Source organism: Vanacampus margaritifer, chromosome 15 (assembly GCF_051991255.1).
Source record: "Vanacampus margaritifer isolate UIUO_Vmar chromosome 15, RoL_Vmar_1.0, whole genome shotgun sequence".
Classification (NCBI taxonomy): domain Eukaryota; kingdom Metazoa; phylum Chordata; class Actinopteri; order Syngnathiformes; family Syngnathidae; genus Vanacampus; species Vanacampus margaritifer.
The window spans coordinates 3,934,058-3,940,769 of record NC_135446.1 but is presented as its reverse complement, the minus strand read 5'-3'; positions in this window follow the sequence as shown (position 1 = coordinate 3,940,769).

The window sequence follows — 6,712 nt, the reverse complement described above, 5'->3', positions numbered from 1 at the left end:
CGCTTCTCATTTGGCCCGCGCGAGCGTGACTGCTGATTGTACCGTCATCCGGAATTAGCAGAAGAAAAAAATTGCTTGTAAAGCATCTGAGCTCGAAACCAGTTAGACGGCACAGATCGGCTCTCTGCCTTTCATCTGTTCCCTTTTGGAGTGGGGACTTTAGTCATAAATTCACGATTACAACTTTGGAGGCTGCTGACCTCTGCTCGTTAATTGGAGAGCTTGTTTATTTGTTTTGCAGGACGTTTTCCAGCAAGGTGCAAAAACTGCACATAGAGGGCACTCTTACCTCGAGTTTTCCTTGCCCTAGCACCACTGGGATGCTATTTATAGGGACTGACATGCTCCATAAGCGAGGAAGTTCCATAGAGGTAATTAGGGAAAGATGAAGTTTAAGTCTTTCTAAAATATTTGTTCATTTTGATGGAGGGTTCAGATTGACCTGTAAAAAAGTAGGCTGCTATTTGTAGTCAGACTTGAAATTGTGAGTGAGTGGGAGTCCAAATTTATTATGTGATTCATTTTGGTGTTTTTAGTAGACTGACTGGAGCATCTTCCAAACAAGTTATATATTTTCAGCATATCATTATATAACCACAAAAGTTTGAAGGTTTAAAACGTTGGTACTGTGAGTCCCTGTATCTTTTTCTATCCTCTCACCTATTTGTTGTTTGTGCTCAGGCCAAAGCCATAAAAGCTTGACTTTGGTGCAACATTATTATTATACTATGTTGAGGAACTACATTTGGAGAAAAGTAGTGCTTTGTGCCCATGAATTATGCCTGTATTTTTGGTATGTGGACTTGTACTACTCAAACAGGACTCTAGCAAATTAAGTTAAATTTTTATATAATTTTTTTGTAAAAAAAAAAATCTACTGTAGTTATATGCCACTAGTTGAAGTGATTTATAAGAGATTTTGCATTATGTCATTAAGTTGGATGTGATACTGAGGTAGGCTTCTGATGATATGAAATCATTACTATATTAAAGTAATAATAAAATATTTGTCCCACCAATGGATATGATAAGGTAATGAAAAACACCTGAAAGTTTCAGTCAAAAATAACACATTTATGGGTCAAAAGGGGACAAATTGACCCGCGTTTATGCAGTCAGTCCAATTTTTAATCCTCCTTTTTTCTTTTTTTTTGACCCAGCCCTTATTGTAGGCAAATCATCTGACCCAACTTCTTGGGTTATATTAATAACCCAAAAAGTGAGTGGGAGCCAGTGCCTTTTTGATCCATAATTGGGTTATTTTTGGAACAACTGTTTTTGGGGTGTATGCAGAGGCGGACTTACTAATATGCAAACCTAGGCAGTTGCCTAGGGCCTCACGTTACTAGAGGGCCCCATATAATTCTTCATACACTAATAGCCAATATAGTTTTTACTTATTTATGCACATTAATTATGTTTTTGATCCAAAAATTTTTTGCTAAAATGCCAGCAGAAGGCTTCTTGTATCGTATGTCTCTTGGGGATCCCCCCTCAATTTCCACTAATGGATCAGTCCATCTTACGGTTCTAACTGTGCATGTGCATGCACAAAAAAAGAGCAGAGGGGCGTGAAGTGACAGCAGTTAGCGAGACTGAGAAGAAATGTAAAAAATTAAACAAAGTTATCCCAGTGGGGCCAAAAAGAATGAGGAAAGCAAAACGTTTATTGCCAAGTTACAAAAAATGACAAATATTTTCACTGCGTCTATGGCGACATACAGCCTGTAGCAGCAACAAGATCGACGCCTGTTGGGGACGCAAAAGTAGTGAATAATTGTTTAGCTGGTGACATTTCCCCTGTATTGATAAGTATTACTTCGACTCATTGAACTTGGGAGAGGGCCCGTTATCATTGCAGCTCACCGCCCCGCATGACGGTTGCTATTTTTCGAACATTTAGGACATGTACGTCACTACCCTGGCTACATGACATTTTTAAGCTAATTTCAAAAGAATTCATGTGCTGTTGGACAGTTTAAACAATGTTCATATATTTTGTAGCATCACTTGTTACTGCTGTGAATTGCAGCCAGTCTGTTTTTAGGCTCGTCATGATGCATTTTTCACTTTAAATCATCATTTTGGGGGTATATGGTTTTCGCTGAGGAGGAAGGGTTAATATGTAACCAGCAACATAATGTACAGTGCTCAGCGTATAAAAGAGTACATCCCTTTTGAAAAGTAACATTTTAAACAATATCTCAATGAATACAAAAACAAATGGGAAAGTGTTTTCTTTAAGTAACACCCATTTATAATCAACTGTCTTTTTGATACCTATGTAATGAATAATGAGACTCACCTTTAGACGCTTGTAGTCTAAAATTTGGGCTTTGCTGCAGAGACGTTCTGTAGGGTGTACTCATTTTTGCAACACCCTTGTTTGAGTAAAACTGGAAATTTTGTTCTCTAATTCATATTATTAACCTTACTTTCATGTTATAAGTCAAACAGATGTTATATAAAATTAGTCTTGTCATTTTGGAAATTGTTTTTGTGTTCATTTGACATATTGTTCAGTGTTATTTTTCAAAGGGGGTGTACTCATTTATGCTGAACACTGTACAATAGTGGAGCAGAGAGTGCAGTATTTGCCTCAGAGGTACTGCGGAGCAGACAAAATCCTCACATTTCTACATTAGCACTTGAGTATACTACTGAAAAAAGGAGCCTTATACAGTGTTGTGCGTGTTTGTTTCAGAATGAAACTGGGATGTGCTGTGAGAGTTACAAAATTATGTCATGCAATTTTAAGGAAAAGTACTATATTGGGATTTATAGGTCTGCCTTTAAAATGATCTGTCTTTTTTGGGAGGGAATTTTTACGTACTAGTGTATCGTATATGGTATCAGTATCTGACTACTCAACAGAGCATCCCTATATAAAATATATGTATCAGTCTTCTACTTCGAAAGGGCCCCCATGCCTACCTTTGCCTAGGGCCCCAACTTTCTTAAATCTGCCCCTAGGTGTATGAATGATGGTAGCTCCTAGTTAAGCAAAGGGAAATCTGAAGTGTGTATCAGAAGCGTCGTCCAAGTTCACTTTAGGCTCAGCTGCCTGCCTGCCTTCGTGTTTGCCACCGTTTTCTTTCTACCTTAAAACCTCCAGCTTTTCACTTAACGTCAGCTCGCATCAGCATACGCTGACCTGTGACCGTGCGCTGGCAATGAATTCAGCATGACTTTTTGCTCAAGTGAAAACCAAAACCGCCTCCGACCTCTCCCGCTGCCGGCAGACGTGTCCTGTCTGTGAGCCGAGGTTACGCAGGATTCATCCAGTGGCAGGTTGCGTCTTTCATGCCAGGACGTGGGGTTCAAAGGTCACCGGGCTGGGCACTCACTCAGACTGTAACCTGTCCCCCTTTATCTGTATAGTGAAATGCACACATTAACATTTGGAATTCGGCATATTGAACAATCTTGATGGATCTAGTACTGATTCCCAAAGTCTCCCTTTAGTGGTGAAACCATTGCAAGTACACTTCAGTTGTATTTAACTTATAAGACTTTAGTGTGCAATACATTTACATTTTTTTCATTTTCCTATACTTAAGTGGTTGTGTACTGTCTGAGAAGAGAATAGCACATTGCCAGCTGAGATGAGGGCCAGTTATCTGTTTTGTACAACCCAAAGTAAAAAATTTCAACTTCATATATTTTGAAACAGGTGTTACAGATAGTCAAATTTCTAGCAGCAATTATTGTGGACTTGTTTGGGGAGAGATTCAGGTATCTTGCCATGCCTCAGTCACTGCTCTTTTTTAAGCTAACTTTAAACTAGAGCAAGTTATTAGCCAACATTGTAGTTTGGGGCAACTTGTCTCAGTTATTTTGGGGTTTGTTGTCACAAATGCAAAGAATGGGCCAATGAAAATGCACCTCTGGCAACTCTGTTTACGCATGCCAAAATTATCCTTCAGATGATGAGTCTGAAGAGTGAGGATTAGTTTGCCAGGTTTTGTTCCATTGTTTAAAAATGGATTTTCCAGTTGTTGGAACTGCCCACATGCCCACATGTCAGGACTGGTTTAAGTTTCATAATGAACCATCCATCCATTAACCGAAATGCTTTATACATCGCAGCAGTTCCTAAGGACTTTAATCTATTTCATAATATTTTATGGTAAAGTTTGCTCGATGACTATAGTAAATTTTCAAGATCAATGACAAACAATTTCTTTAGCTGTAAATAACACAAAAAAAAACTGGAGAAAATTGATAATTTTGTCCTTGTTTTATTTTATTAGTTGCAAAATCTAGTGTGACATCTTACCGCATATAGTGTGACAACTCACCCATTGGTGGGGCAACATGTTACATGTTCACTCCCTCTATTTGATGGTTTATAACTCTGCACTGGCACAAAGTATGAAACTGGCATGACAAAAAATATACCTAAGATGTTGGTCTTTCTTCTGGTATACATTTTGTTTATACTGTATATGATGTATTGATTCCAAGAACTAGATAAAAGTATAAAAAGTGATACAATTAGCCCCGGTCTCCATAGTAGGGTTAATAACTTTTTCCAAGTTTAGGGGGAAAGTGTGTGGAAAACCAAGTCCATAAAAATGCATTGGAAAACACTTTATGGGCATTTAAAATGGACAATAACAGCCTTTTGAGACCCTTTTCTATTGCAACTGTGTGGCCATGCCAGCTTGAGTGTGTGTCAGATAGAGAAAGAAATGCACATTTTGATTGTCAAATATTCAATAACAGTCTACCAAGGCCGATTTAATTACAAATATTTTTTCATTTTATTTATTCAGGGCTAGTTTGGGGGAAGTGGTTCATAATAGATATTTAAAAACATCCAACAGACTTATTAAATACATATTTTTTTCCCTTTATGCACATTTTGAGTTTCAAATGCACAATAACAGCCTACTGAGGCTAATTGGGAAGGAGCTGATAAAGTACATAACACATCATGTAGAAAGTCTTCCCAGAAAAGAGCAAGCTGGTGTAGTTGCAAAAGAGGAAACCAACCTTATTTCCTTCCAATTTCACCTACTATGGCTCAATTGCATTTGCACCATCATGCTTCAATTATTTCTATTCTTGTGGCTTTCCATGTCTCGAAACAACCAGTTTTGGATTCCAGCATGTTAGCGCCGCAATGTTGCCTTGGAAGAGGAGCATCTAGTGTTCACACCAGTGACCAAGGAGAAGACAAGGCAGCTGCCGCTCACAGGGCGGTGTCAACTGTACTTGGGCGACTCGCGCCGACTGAACGTGTTGTTTACCCTCGGATGGCTTCCAAAGCCGGCAAGGGCGGAAAAGCCGAGAATGACATCCTGCTTGGGGGTGGGTAGTATCAAGTGGCATCAACAGGAAGTAACTAAGGAAAAGGTGCGATGATGCAACATGATGGGAGATTTGAGGGGAAATGTAACTATTGCATTGTGGGTACTTTTGTGAATGTGTTTGTTCCATCATGGCAATATTAGTCAGTTGATCGGCAGCGTTGTTTGAAGTTTAAACTGATTGTGTTGCAGTTCATCAAGGACACACAACAAGTATAATCAATCCACTTCCTGCTTGCCTGAGAGAAGTAACCCATCTGCATATCTTCTTCATTGACACGAAAAGAAAACGCCATCATGTGATAGCGACACTGACAGCTATTCATTCATTAAAAAAGTGACATCTGTTTAACATGCCAGGACAGTGTGCTAGTGGTTTGTATGTCTGCTTTGAAGTTCTGAGGTTTGGGGTTTGAATCTCAATGAAGGCCTTCAACAGTGTGAAGGTTTGCAAACTTAGATGCTGGGCCTACGAGTCGACAGCACACATGGATTCAAGAAGAGTAAGTTCTTTTGAACTAAAAAGGAAAACCTTTCTGTAAGATGATGCTGATGGCCACTAAAGATCCATTTTCCAACAAAACGCTTTGGACAACGTATGGTGGAGATAAAGTGCTGCACTCCATGTACCATTTTTGATTACATTTGATTTTCACAGTTTGGACTGTGATGTGTTTTTTATTTTTTTTTTCGGCAAAAGTACAAGTAACTCATTTGAATTGATTCGGAAATCGTTCATGTTGACACGATTTTTGAGAGTAGAACCTTTTCATATTGATATATATGAGTGTTGGTTTAACATTGCACAATTTAATTAGGTGTTGAACCTCCTCCTCACATTGCGATTGGTGGGTATGAACCCGTTGATTGCATTACAGCAGGGAAGAATACAGTGTGACTCGACACTTGCGCTGGCAGTCTAATTATCGCAGTTGCCCGCAGATTCGGTACAAACTCAAGAAAGAAGCCCTGCAGAAACGGACAGAGGAGACATTGCATGTGCCGTTTGAAGGCATCTCCTTTGCCACACACACACACACACACACACACACGCACACACACACACACACACACACACACGCACACACAACAACAACTATTTATTTATTTGGTTGTTACTGTGGTGGAATGAGACATGTCCAGCAGCTAGAAAAACATTGCACTACAAACAGGATCCCTGAAGCGAGCCAAGGCAAAAGGACTCACTAGTCCACAAAATAATTCAAGGTGGAATTTTACTTTCCTTACTTGAACTGACATTTTCCATCCGACTGAAAAATTCCCTTTGAACAACATATTCTTCTCATCTGCACCTCAACCTCTGTTATTATAGTGTGTGAATAATTTAAGTATAACTGCTTTGTTTCTTGGTAAAAACTGCCAAATGTGCAACTGTG